At 32.2% G+C, this 13,611-nt stretch overlaps 1 long non-coding RNA gene across 2 annotated transcripts; it reads right to left on the bottom strand.

The window, feature by feature from the left end:
• Positions 1-331: 331 nt before the first annotated feature.
• On the bottom strand, positions 332-13,320 carry LOC145270649 (uncharacterized). 2 transcript variants are annotated; one of them, XR_013865490.1, is made up of 3 exons: positions 13,097-13,320; positions 9,942-10,316; positions 332-4,271 (listed from the first exon to the last, which is right to left on the bottom strand). It is a non-coding gene; the product is annotated as an uncharacterized LOC145270649 (long non-coding RNA). The 2 variants fall into 2 exon arrangements; XR_013865491.1 differs by having other exon boundaries at positions 9,942-10,313.
• Positions 13,321-13,611: the final 291 nt, after the last annotated feature.

Genomic DNA, 13,611 nt, shown 5'->3' with positions numbered 1-13,611 from the left:
GCTCCATTTTTTACTTAACTAATTTCAAAGATTTGTGAATCAGGAACCACAATTAGTTTAGAGTTGTAATTTGCCACATAACTCATAGAGATATAAATCATTGCATATGCAACATTTCTACTGGATCAAACAAACGGAAGTGGGTCAAGGTCATTATTTATTGAACGTTCCTCGGATTTAAGAAATCATGCACCAGAAACATATACATGAAAACAGCAATAATAAAAGGCTAAAACCTTAAGTAGATATTTATTTATACTTGATATAAAATATTTAAATTTTTAAAAGTAAAAAATAATTTATATTATATGTTCTTTTGGGTGGTTTTAAAGATTTACACGAGAATAAAAACTTTCTTTTAAAAGTAAATTATTATATCACAAGAATACAAACACACACACATATAACAAGAATACCAAAATATGGTTTAACTTTTTCAAATTTTATTATTTGTGAATGGAACATACTACCAGATGCCAGATATTCACAAAATCTCAAAACAATACAATTGTGTGTTCATATGTTTGTCTAAAGCTGATTTCATATAAACAAAAGAGCTACATTATAAACAATATTTTCAGTTTTTCTTATTTTACTTTGTAGGGAAAATTCAAAGGGTCAATTGTGTAACAAAAAATAGAAAATATGGTTGTTCACATGTTTGTCTAAAGCTGATTTCATAAAAACTGTTAAGACGTGACCTCGGCATAAATGTTGTATGTTCTTTCATTTTAAAGATTTACATAAGAATAAAAAAATTGTTTATGTAAAGAAAATAATTAACTAAATCAAACGATCATATATTTTCTCTCCTGAGAAAAAAGCCACATAAATTACAAAAATATGGCTTTTTAATTTTTCTTATTTTACTTTGTATTGAAAATCGAAACTTACTTAGCATATGTTCATGCTTCAAAGGGTCGGTTATGTAACAAAACATAGAAAGAAAGCCCAAAATCTTTACACCCAATAGGTTTTATGGATAACGGTCATGGCAGCGATGCAGAATGTCGCCATTTCTATGCTAAAGAAACAGGTGAACTAAAAGAAAAGACATGTACAGAATAGAGGACGAGTTAAAAGAAATGTGTTACGTATGTAGGCATGTACAAGTGAACTTGAAAAGTGTTGAGTTTTGAAGTTGAACGATTTGAAAACATAATGACACGTTTTGGAGTTAATAGTTTTTACAACAGAATGTCTGCTTGTGGATGTAATAGTTTTGACAACAAAATGTCGACTTGTGGAGTTAATAATTTTAACAACAGGGTGTCTTGTGGATTTGGACATTTTGAAAACAAAGTGTAACTTTTGGAGTTTACAGTTTTCATAACAGAATGTTGACTTTTGGAATTGGAAGTTTTTAAAACAGTGTCGAATTAATCTGATAAGTCGAAAGACTCAGAAATCAAAGGGCTCCTTACCTGGGGCTCACACTTGAGATACATAGATATTTGCATGTTCTATTAAAGTTCTTTTGTATTCAATATATTTTTGCATATGACACAACAAATGTTCCTTTTATACAAATCTCTCTTGCACTTGGTTCATCAGGTATATTTACCAGGTAATTTTTAAAATTCTTTTGTCTGATTTAAGTTCCTCCCATAATTACTGGAATATAGATTTTCTAAAGATTACAGTTTATTTTCTGTCGTACATAAAACCCTGGTATTTTTTTACATAGGCATCACCACATTATCAAGGCCAAGAGACCACTCAAGGATAAGGGGTAAAGAGTGTACAGTAGAAATTGGACAATATAGTAATCATTAGTAATGAAAATTTGGTAAATTTGATAACTTATATGGAACGGCTCATCAAGAACTTATTTACGTTAGACTTGAAGACAACCATATTGTAGTCAGCCGGAAAGCAGGAAAACGGAAGACAATTCCACAGGCGTGCAGTTCTAAGAAAGAAGCTTTGTTCATGGAATCTAGGTTTAGGTTTAGGCACAGATAAAGAGTGGGGGGGAATTATTGATAGTGTTTACAACTAGACGAGTGTTTCTTGTGAAAGTTTGGCGAGGGGGGACCATAGATTGAAGCTCAGTCGACCACTTTCCATGAAAATAACGATACATCAGAGACAGACTCGCAACATCTCTTCTGTGAGATAGAGGTTGCAAGGAAGAGAAAAGGACATCTCCTACGAGGCTACGAAGTCTATTTTGAACTCTATCAAAGCAGGTCAAGTCCTTTCTAGCAGCTCCTGCCCAGATGTGGCAACAGTATTCCATCCTTGGACGTACCTGGCTCTTATATAGATAGAGAATAGCATCAGCAGTGAGATATCTACCGGATCAATAGAAAGATCCCACCATTTTTCCGGCGGCCTTGATTTGATGTACGTGTTCCATTTAAGATCAGGAGTAAAAGTCAAGCCCAGAAGCTATATGTGGTTATATTTTTTAAGCTATATGTGGTTATATTTTTTCTCACTCTGTTTAACCAAATAATATTGGCAAAATTAACTTCTAAGGTTGATTCTTTCTCCTTCTTGTCTCGTTTTATCATGTCAGCTTTAATAGCCGTAGGAGTCACAGTCGATTGTGTATATGTCTGATATGTCCAACTGTTGTTCCCAGGACTTGCAACAGCATTCAATATTCAACATTTTACAGATGATGTGGATATATTTACACAATCCATTGTATTTCATTGTATAGTAGCAATCCTCTAGCAAATGTCAAATTGCTCAAACTAACTTCTCTGTTGCACAAACTACACTTGTCATGCTGAGATCCTTCATCTTATTATGGAAGATCATCAGATATTGTTTCCCATATGTGTTAGCATATGATGAAATAAATCTGACCTCTGTAAAAAGAAACCAGGTACTTCAAAAGAATGTGGTTTGTCTCTTTTCTATTGATTTTCCTGGGGTTGGGGCATTCTATCGAATGCCAAACATTCTCCCATGATTTTAGTTACTCCAACCAAGAGATCGTTTTTAAGTACTATTATTTGTATTTCTTTTGCACTTGGTTCATGGGGTATATTCGCCAGATAGGTTTGAAATTCTTTTTCATTAGCATGGTTGCTTCTATAATGACTGGTATGATTGATACCTTCTTAAGATTCAAGTTACTTTTCATGTCGTACATAAGTCCTTGGCATTTTGGTATTTTCTCCCTCTCTCCTCTGTTAGAGCCAGCATCATCCAGGATGCTTATTTCAACTAGGGTTGCCACATTCTCCTTCTAGTCCCATATCACTATGTAAGGCTTCCGTATGTGTTTTCATATGACTTAACAAATTTGACTTCTGTGCAAAAGAAGAACTACAAATTTTACATGAATGTGGCTTGCCTCCTGTATGTGTTTTCATATGACTCAACAAATGTGACCTCTGTGCAAAAGAGGAGCCACATACTTCACAAACATGTGGTTTCTCTGCCGTATGTGTTCTCATATGAGTCAATAAATTTGTCTTCCATGCAAAAGAAGAACCACATACGTCACAAGTGTGTGGTTTCTCTCCAGTATGTATTTTTACATGACTTAATAAACTTGACTCCCATGCATAGGAAGAACCACATACTTCACATGAATGTGGTTTCTCTCCCGTATGTTTTTTCATATGACGAAACAAATTTGACTTCCATGCAAAGGCAGAACCACATCCTTCACAAGAATGTGGTTTCTCTCCTGTATGTGTTTTCATATGACTCAACAAACTTGACTTCTCCGCAAAAGAAGAACCACATACTTCACATGAATGTGGTTTCTCTCCCGTGTGTATTTTCATATGATTCAACAAATTTGACTTCTGTGCAAATGAATAACTACATATTTTACAAGAATGTTGTTTGTCTCCTGTATGTTTTTTCATGTGATTAAACAAATTTGATTTCCGTGCATATGAAGAACCGCATACTTCACAAAGATATGGTTTCTCTCCTGTATGTGTTTTAATATGATACAACAAAGTTGACTTATGTGCAAAAGAAAAACCACATATTTCACAAGAATGTGGTTTCTCTCTTGTATGTGTTTTCATATGATTCAACAAAGTTATCTTCTGTGCAAAAGAAGAACCACATACTTCACAAGAATGTGGTTTTTCACCCGTATGTGTTTTCATATGAGAAAACAAATGTGACTTCCATGCAAATGAATACCCACATACTTCACAAGAATGAGGTTTGTCTCCCATGTTTGCTTGCATCTAATTCCACAAAGAATTTATGCAATGGATAGTGTGATAAATTCCAATGACGAAATTTCCTTCTGATGCTTTAATGAAGTTATTTTCATCGCACAAATTCTGGAAATATAAAATAAATTTGAAAAAATACATTACATTTCGTGAAATTGAATTTTTTATGTTAATTTTCATAAATATAAATTTATTATTAATGAAATTCAAAACAAAATGTGTATAGTTTTAATCAATACTGGTTTGATAATTTGTTTCTATTTTCAAATATTTAACTAAATTTTTTTACATTCTTTATTTTTAGAGATGAAGATTGATTAATCATATAATTTTGCTTCTTCAGAACACTGTTTTCATCAACGTTTCTATGTTACCTCCGATCTCATTCAGGTGTATTTTGTTGAACTTGGAATCTTTCTCTTGAACGCACAAATCTATATAAAATACTGATGTTTATTTGTTTGTTAAACCAGCATATCGACCTTTTTGCGGTCAATTAATGCTGTATATATTATTTTAAATTTTTTGATACTTCTGAAGTCTATCAACATCCTTTGGGTCATTTAATACGGTTTTAAATTATTTTCCAAGTCGATTTTCGCTGGGTATATTCGAGTAATATTTTAGAATAGTTTGTTATTTTATGGCATTTATATTTTATGGTAAAGATTTGCTCTTTTTAGGAAATTTAGAAAAGTTTTGGGGCTTTCTTTTTTTGAAGAGTGCTTTTAAGTTTGTTGCCTTGTAGTAGTGTTGACGGATGTGTGTGAGGTCATAGCAATTTTTAGTATGTAGAGTTATGTAATAAGGCTACTTCGTTGTAGTATTTTCTGGGATTTAGTAGTTTTTTTAATTTGGAAGAGTTTGTTGTTTGGCAATTGTTCCAGTCATCAGGAACAACACAAGAGCATGCTACTCTCATGTTTTAAACAAAGGGTGCCATTAGATAATTTGAAATCCTATTTTCCATCCCACTGATGATTGAAACTTCAACGTTTAGGAGTATGTAACTTACAACTGAATTTTACCAAGTACTCTAACCACATATTCTAGCAGACAATTTTAAATGTTGTACAATGTTTGTTGGTGGTTATTTTGTGTTATAATTGTGTTTTTGTTTTTAAAAGAATATATATATATATATATATATATATATATATATATATATATGTATATATGAACAAATGATTAATAAAATATGTAAAAATACATCTTGAAAAAGAGTTAAAAACATATTTAATTTTAAAAAAGGAAGCACAAGATAAGTGGATAGTCCTTAATCCGCGGAGTTTCAAAGAAATACCCTCTTTCCCATCAGAGGGCAGGAATTAGCAATATACAGGATCGGATTTTGCATATAAAAGTATTTAATGAAACTACAAGTAAGTCAAAGATCTTACTTGGTTAAAAAAAGGGTGAGGTAAGGGGAACAGGAGGCAAAAGAAAAATACTAAAAAGATTTCACATGAATGGATAGTCTGGTGAAGGGTAAAAATCCAAAAATGGTAAAATCCAAAACAGTCGAATTTAAAATTTCAATCCACTGGGTAAATTCCAAATGGTCCAAAATCATCCAAAAGGCAGAGTTCCTTGGAAAAAAGTGCAAATGGAATGAATTCCAAATCATTAAAAGAAAAGTACTAGAGATAATATTTGTAACACGTCTGTCACGGCTGGATGACTCAAAAAAATTCTTTATTTGGGAGGGATGTCGTGTGTTGAATATTCTGATTGTTGGACAGTTTCGTTATATTTGTTTTGTATTGCAATAATTGTTTTGTTGAATTTTGACAAAAAGAAGAGTTAAATGATGAGACAGTAGAGAGCGTTGAGACGGAGAGGGAATGTAAAAAATATATGTAAATAGTTTTTTTTTGCAAAAAATGTCGTGTTAGAAAGGTTAACTATTTGGCGCATGCAGCTATTGAAGATGAGCCCACTTGCAAAAAGCAGGTCACATATATAGCCCAGAGAAAAAGGCAAAAGATAAAGAAGTTTACACTTCGCCAGCAATCAACATTGCACAAGTGTTGTTCAATCCATACTAGCTAAGAATATCAATAACATATCTCATAGAATATTGGTCCATTTTAACAGTGATCATATCACTCTACAACTGACTACAATAACCCACAGTGTGTGTCAATTCTTTTCTCTCTCTTGTTCTTCATATATAGACAAAGCCCTTTTACCTATGCAGGTAGAGAAGAGAAGAAATTTTTGTTAGTTTCATATGATTGTAGGGGATTTGTCAGTTGCAATCTTTCATATATATCAGTTATTGATAAGCTTTTTTATGCTACTCTGAGAAATGATGTCCTTTTAGCGACCAATGAAAATAAGGTGCCCTATATCCAAATAGAACTAATAAGCATGTCTCCTTGTGACAATCACTAGGAGTTTATCCTCTTTGACCTCAAGATGAGGCCGAGGATATAAATTTACTTGTTTACATCCTCCCGGATGATTATCATAGGTAACATTTGAAACGTATTCAAATTTCATAACAAACACATGATCTAAAAGTTAGATACACAGGTTCTTTTACTCATAGTCGAAAGAAAAATAAAAGTTCATACAAATAACAAGATGGAGATAACGGTTCTTTACTTAATTTCCATGGACACAAGCCTTCCTTCAATCCTAACTAGAAGAAAAATAAAAGTCTATAACAATAGCAAAGAGAGAGTAACAGCAGTAGTAATAAATAACAAGAAGAATTAACAATGAAACATATAATCCAACACCAAGAAAAATTAATAATTAATCACACTTATTGAAAAACTAAAATAATCTCATTTTTTTAAAACAACTTTAAAAATCTCTGGATTAAACAAATTATCTTTAAGAATTTCTTGTCAATCCTACATTCATGCATTCATTCATTACACGAGAGCACGCAACTAATGGCTATCGGCCTTGTTTTTTAAATTTTCAAAATACCTGGATTAAACAATTTTCCAGAAGGGACTTACCAGCTGAAATAAATTATGAAAGAAATTAGAGTTATAATACTCAGATTTTATTTAAATGCTGCATATATAATTCAGCTATCCAAAAACACATGTTCTTCTAATATAATGTGCATGGTGCTCATGTGAGAAAATCAGCAGCAGATGTAGGATAGCTGACCAGTGAAAATATAAGCAGCCGCCATCTTAGCACATATGCAAATAAAGCAAGTGCGCACATGCTGATGTCACGGGAAGGAGAAGAGAACAAGGCAGAAAAAAGACCGCACACGATGAGAAAACAGCAATCAGATATCTATGGCAACACATCAAAGGCTGTAAATGACAAAGTTCTCTCTGATTCTCTCTCCTCTTATCTTGCGCACGTGGTACAGTGGAGGAAGAGGTGGCTGGTTACTTTTAATGCATCTAAAACCAAGCTTTTATCTTTACATCATCAATGCTCTGATCCCCATCTGGCATCAATTGTGATGGATGGCTCTCGTCTTGGGAAGGCTCCATGTTTTGACAAGCTTCTGTGTTTGACCTTTACTCCTGATCTGAAATGGAACACGTACATCAAGTCTGTTGCCAAGGTCGCTGGAAAGATGGTGGGATCCTTCTACCGCTCTAGAAGATATCTCACTACTGATGCAATTCTCTATCTATATAAAAGCCAAGTACGTCCAAAGATGGAATACTGCTGCCATATCTGGGCAGGAGCTGCTAAAAACAGCCTATCCTGCCTTGACAGAGTACAAAATAAACTTTGTGGCTTAGTGGGGGATACCCTTTTCTCTTCCCTGCAACCTCTCTCCCACAGAAGAGACGTTGCGAGCCTATCTTTGTTTTATCGTTATTTCCATGGCAGGTGCTCGTCTGAACTCAAATCTCTGGTCCCCCCCTCGCCAGTCTTTCACAAAAAACACCTGTCTAGCTGAATCCACTGTCAAAAACTTCCCCCACTCTTTATCTATGCCTAAATCAAAACGTAGATTCCATGAACAAAGCTTCTTTCTTAGAAGTGCATGCCTGTGGATCTCTGTTCCCTCTGCCTGCTTCCCTCCTGACTACAACTTGGATGTCTTCAAGGCCAACGTAAACAAATTCCTGATGAACCGATCCACACTAACGTACTGTACTTACAATAACCCTTATACCTGAGTGGCTTCTGGGTCTTGATAAGTGGTGACCGCCTTGTAACAGGAAGGAAAAGAGAAAAAGATGTGTTTATAGTCAAGAGTGTTGTTGGAAATCACTGGAGTAAATGCTTGTGTATTCACCTAAAATAATCATATTTTATGTCTTTCCTTCTAAATTTGTTCCTGCGATGGTATCAGATTATGTGCAGGTGCGAGTTATTTTTAAATGCATAGTTCGAGTGCAAGAGTTTCATTACATACTCTCATCTCTATAACTGATCAGTAAGATTCGAAACCAAAATCCCAGTGACTTGGAATATTTGGTGTGTAAGCTGTGCAGATTACTGCTAGAAGTTAACTCCCTTTCTAGTTTATCAAATAAAAGACCATTTCTTATGAAAACCCCATTAATAATAATTCCAATCATTTCATCTATCACAGTTAATGTCCCACAAAATACAAAATAGTTTAATTTTTATGTCGTCTTCACTTTTCAAAACAGAATTAAAGTTAAAGTGTACGATCACAATCCAGTAAGTAAATATTCATCAAATGTTATTTTTACAATGTCTGCATAATAAATAACACTCAAGATGAGAACAGTAGTCTTAATAATCTGAATAATACAAAGAATCATTCCTCATCTAAACAATTCAGAAACGTAATCTTGTAGTTTGTTTAAGAATCATGATGATTTTTTTAAGGTTTGTTGCTTCGTTTAATGTCTATGATCTTCCACCCCCCCCCCCTGCAATCCTTTACAATGACGACTTTTATGAATTTTTTTGAGAGTGCTGAAAACGAATATGTACTAAAAAAAATGGTGCAGAGAAATAGTTTTTCGTGATATTAAGAATTTACTTTTTCAAAGAGTGAAGGATCACATTTAAATATGAATTAAACGTAAATGAGCACCCACTTTATGGCCACCTAAGGTAGGGGTCAATTTTTGCCTTTGTTTTTGGGCGAAAAATATTTTTCGTTTTCTTTCCTGATTTCCTCTTTCAATAAAGACACAAGGATATTTAAAAAACAAAAAAAAATATAATCTGTATAAAAACACATGTAGTTCCTTATGTTATCAGTAGTGACTATTTTTGTATGTGCAAGTGCACACATATTTACCACAAACAAGTAGTTTTCCAAATATTAATCAATGTAATTCCTTATGTTATCGGTGGTGGCCAATTCTGTATGTGCAAGTGCATACTTAATTGGGCAGCAGTGATAATAAACAATTACATTTTTTTATATCCAGACACTTACTTGTTTGCAGCAAATTAAAATGCGATATTCGTTTTCAGCATATCCGAAAACCTAAAGAAGTTTTAATATTAAAGATGATTGTCAAGGTGAAAAATAAATAAAAATTAACCAAAACGGCTTTCAGGCAGGCCAACAAAACAAATTAAAAAAAATTATCACCATGTGGCCAGAAAGTGGGTTCTTATTTTACATTAAATTTATATAGAAAATGTGAGAAAAAAATTTCCTCTTTCAATAAAGACACAAGGATTTTTAAGAACAAAAATAAAGTATAATCTGTATGTAATTCTTATGTTATCAGTAGTGACCATTTTTTTATGTGCAGGCCAACAAAACAAATAAAAAATGTGGCCAGATAGTAGGTGCTTATTTTACATTAAATTTATATAGAGAATGTGAGAAAAAAAAGTTAAACTCACCTGACTTGAGGAGGTTGGTGATCGGACCAAAAACAATGACATTTGACTCTTGCTTATATCTACTGCTGCTGCTGCTTCTGATGGAAGTGTTTGCATATGAATGACTGTTACTAAGTATTTAAAGGATTGGGACAGGGTCTGCTTAGATGAAGGAAACTTTCAGTGGACGTTATTTATTGCTGATAATAAGAGTACAGATGCACAGGTTGGTCTCCTAGCTTCGTGTTTCTTGACTGATCAGAGCTGGGGGTACTTTCTATTGATTCCCACATTTTGAAAAAAGTAATTTCCTCATATCATGAAAAATAATTTTCTGCGTCACTTTGGAAGTATATATTCGTTTTTAGCACACCTGAAAAACTATAAAATAATCTGCTGAAAAAAATGAAAAAACAAAAGATAAAACTTTTTACTTTAAACTTGTGGAACAATTAAAAATACATAAAATTTATAAAAAAAATTTTTCTTTTGGTAAACGACGAAAAAAATTTTTTTATGCTTAAGTCAATATTAAAAACAAAAACAATCGACATCAAAACCTTTTCAACGATAAATCTACATTTTCATTAGGATTATTCGTTTTGTAAAAGTAGTTATCTCCCTTACATTTTTAACATATTCTGCAAATGTGCAAAAATCGATACTAATTTCATGTAGTAATACTTGCGTTTTTGTTTTATTATCTGCTTTCGATTAACTTTATCTGCTTTTATAAAGGAAACGATTTTTCAAATGTGATTGACTTTACAAGCTCAACTTAAGATTCAAGATGAGGAACGGAAGAGCAAGTTCGCAGAAAATAAAATTAAAGAAAAAAAAATTTCAAAATAGAGCCGATCTATTTGGTGAATATCACAGATAAAATTAGAATTATTTTATTTAACATTTTAATATTTACATGAGAGAGAACAGGTTACAAGTTTCATTTTTATTATTTCTCTAATTCTTTGCATGGTATGTGCAATTTAAAGCCGGAAACTGATAACAGGTGAACATAGTTTAGAAAGCCGACTTGTCATATTTTTTATGTATTTCCGATTATTTCTTCAGTGTGTTTGGAAAGTTAATCTCTATATTAGAAAAAATACACACGAAAAAAGTTTATAATGAAAACTGTTTTCATGATGGCTTCAAAGATAATTAGTAAAGTCTTAAGATATTGAATTAAAAAAAAAGATGGTTTTATTAGCCCCTTCCCTCGAAGCGAGATTTTAGTAACAGATCTAGCTTTGCAAAATAAAAACAAGAGACAACACGTCACAGATAAGTCTTACGTAAGCCCCAAAATGTAAAAAAGTTGATGTTAATTTATACCTAGTGGGGAGGGGAGTGCCCGGTTTTGCCCAGTCGTTGAATATGCTTAAATATAATATTTTAAATTTGTCCAGATTTTGCATATATGATTATAGAGTCGTGATGTCAAAAGTAATAAAAAACGTATTTGGGTGTCATCAGCTAGAATCGAAACCAAAATCAAAACTGTAACATTCAAAGCTGGCAACGTTACCACTGTACAAACATAACACGCATATGAACTGATTAAAAATAAACGAAGATGAATTTACAAAATGTATAATATTTTTTTTAATTTTGACCCTATAGAACTCATGAAAGTTGTGCCAAGTTGTAAAAACTGACCGTGGAATCACTAACTTCTACATGTGTGACTCTGTGTTTACCCATTTATAATCAGGATCTATCAATTTTTAAGACCGAAAATTACATGTGAAAAACTACATTTAACGAGATTACAGATTAATAGAATAACAACACTTGACAAACAACTCGAAATCACTATATTAAGATGAAATAACATTTATTTACGTGTTAGGAATATTAATTCAAATCGTTCGAACATAAATGTTTTCTTTTAACGAGTGTTCATTGTGTAGGCTTAGCTAAATGAGGATCTAGTGAGAATAGCATGAAGTTTAAGATTACTGATTTTTATGAACAGAGTGTCACAGAGACACACGTGGCTTGAAATGAGTGTAAGAAAATCCATTTTATTTTAGGCCTAGCGGGGGGCGGGGCGCTTGTCTTTCACCAGTCACTAACTTCTATGTGTGTGACTCTGTGTTCACCCATTCATAATCGGGATCTATCAATTTTTAGGGTTAGGGTTAGGGTTAGGGTTAGGGAATTTCTTGAAGTCAAAAGTAGTACCTTTCATACCTCGAAATTACTATATTAAGATGAAATAACATTTATTTACGTGTTAGGAATATTAATTCAAATCGTTCGAACATAAATGTTTTCTTGTAACGAGTGTTCATTATGCAGGCTTAGTTAAATGAGGATCTCATGAGAATAGCATGAAGTTTAAGATTACTGATTTTTATGAATAGAGTGTCACACGTGACTTGAAATGAATGTGAATATTTTCTGAGAGAAAAACGGTCATTAAACCATGTAAGCAAAATTTTTGTGATAATTTTTATCATTAAAACCATATTAAATATTTTTTTATATTATTTTCTTGTGAAAATATTGAATAAATACTGCTTATCTGTTCCTGAAATATAAAAAATATATGCTTAATTGTTAACATTTATGATGTTTTATTTTTATATAAAAAAACAAATAGAAATTCATGCGTTATTTTTAATTTAAAAATACAATAATTTGTGATTTTAGTCATCATATCGGTGTCACTGGACACATGTATCCATAAAAAGTAAAACTGAGTTTTTAAAGAAAAGGAAATAATAAAATCCATTCAATAATTGATATTTTAAAGTTTATTATCCATTTTCATATTAAGTTAAATGAAATGAAAAAAAAAATAAAATAAAAATAATCCACGATAAAATGTTTAGTTTCAAATAAAAATAACGACCAATTAAACACCATTTTATTTACTGGATATTTTTCCGGAAGTTATTATATAATAAGTTCGATTTTTTAAATATTTTAATCTTTTTAATTAATGCACGCATATTGAGTAAATATTGGTTAAATAAACTGAAAGAAACAAAATAAAATTTAAAAAAAACAAACAAGAAGTTATAAAGGCTGAAAGCATAAGGAAATGAACAACACAATGGGTAAAGAAAATAAACAAAGTTCGCAATTAAGATGAAATAATAGTAAAAAAAAATAACGATAAGAGTATTTAAAGTGTCTTTAAGAAGGAAATATATAATGCTTCTTACCGGAAGTTGCTCAAAACGACGAAGGACAACAGAAGATTAAAGACAGCGACATGTGGGACTAGAACAATTAGGGAATAAGACACCGATCAACCTGCCGGTGTCGAGTCAGAGGAAACTCTAATGAAAAATGTCCGGCCAAGGGAGATAACTGTTAAACGGACATAATGCATGGAAAATAGACAACTATTTTAGAAAGAAAACAACTTTTATAATTATTTATTGTAATTTGTTTATATTTTTAAAAACTATGTTTGTGGAACTTAACACTACTGTTTTGTTAAATAAACTACTTTTAATTTATTCGATTTCGAAATTTATTTTCACTTAAAAATATCCGTGTATTTATGTTTATATATTAGGTACGAGCAAAATGGGCGGATAAAGATAAGGGGGACCTAGTTTTGCTTTCATACATTCATGTGCTCTGTCTCTGTTTTCGCGTCATTCTGTCTTTGTTGGAACACTTGGATTCAAAGTGTTCCTTCTCATTGCATGCATGGCACAATTTGCCATAG

Source organism: Euprymna scolopes, chromosome 46 (assembly GCF_053919585.1).
Source record: "Euprymna scolopes isolate OS-2025 chromosome 46, ASM5391958v1, whole genome shotgun sequence".
Classification (NCBI taxonomy): Eukaryota; Metazoa; Mollusca; class Cephalopoda; order Sepiida; family Sepiolidae; genus Euprymna; species Euprymna scolopes.
This window is presented reverse-complemented; position numbering and strand designations above follow the sequence as displayed.